At 44.7% G+C, this 1,097-nt stretch overlaps 1 pseudogene; it reads right to left on the bottom strand.

The window, feature by feature from the left end:
- Positions 1-310: 310 nt before the first annotated feature.
- Positions 311-1,094, bottom strand: LOC102750973 (ribonucleoside-diphosphate reductase subunit M2 pseudogene; annotated as a pseudogene).
- Positions 1,095-1,097: the final 3 nt, after the last annotated feature.

Below are 1,097 nucleotides of genomic sequence, written 5' to 3'. Positions count from 1 at the left end.
GACTCACTCCAGGGTCCACACGTGTTGAGCCCTGACTGCCACTAAGAGCCATGGCAAACTCACGGACAGCCAGCCTGTCTGCAAAAGCCAAACACGGCCAAGGTCTTTCCTAAGAATCCGAGTAGCTTTTGTCTATGCTTTTTTCTAGGTGAGACGACTACAGGCTTGCTTATGAGGTAGCTACACAGTTTTAACAATACTATTAATGAACATTATGGATAATTCATGGTGTAGCTGGTTTGATACACTTCAAGTAGCTGGGTTTTTTGGGGGGATGAGAAAGGGGAAAAAAAATCAGCAAAATAAGAGCACATCTTCATTTCTCTTAGAAGTCAGCATCCAAGGTAAAAGAATTCTGTTGGATTTGACATCACTCCCATCCTCTGATACTCACCTACTCTCTTTTCAAAGAAGTTCCCCTTCCAGTGAAATATTCTCCATGAAGTCAAATGGATTTTCTACTCTGAAAACCTTGCCAAAACCTAGCTCCAGCATAAGTCGGTCTGCCACGAACTCAATATACTGCTTCATTAACGTGCAATTCATCCTAATGAGCTTCACGGGCAAGGTCTCCGTGAGGAACCCCTGCTCTATCCGAACGGCATTAATAATTATTTCCTTCACTCTCTGCTTGGAAGGTTTGTGGACCAGTTGTTTGAACATCAGGCAGGCAAAGTCACAGTGTAAACCCTCATCTCTGCTAATAAGTTCATTGGAAAACGTCAGCCAGGCATCAGGTCGCGTTTCTTGAGCCAGAATATCGTCGCAAAAGAACCAGAAAAGAAGATTCCTTCCACAGCAGCAAAGTCCACAACCCGTTCCCCGTAGGTAGCCTCTTTGTCGCCAGTCCAATGCAAGGCCCAGTCTGCCTTCTTTACACAAGGCATTGTCTCGAGGGCGTTGAAGAGAAATTCCCTTTCTTCGGAATCTTTAACGTAAGTGTCAATGAGGAGACTGTACATCTCAGAATGGATGTTTTCCATGGCAATTTGGAAGCCATAGAAACAGCGGGCTTCTGTAATCTGAACTTCTTGGCTAAACCGCTCCACCAAGTTTTCATTTACTATGCCATCACTCGGCACAAAGAAAGCCAGAAC

This window comes from Leptonychotes weddellii, unplaced genomic scaffold, assembly GCF_054177405.1.
Source record: "Leptonychotes weddellii isolate Sample4059 unplaced genomic scaffold, ASM5417740v2 HiC_scaffold_25945, whole genome shotgun sequence".
Lineage (NCBI taxonomy): Eukaryota > Metazoa > Chordata > Mammalia > Carnivora > Phocidae > Leptonychotes > Leptonychotes weddellii.
Note: the sequence above shows the minus strand (reverse complement) of the source record. Positions and strands in the feature narration are given on the sequence as shown.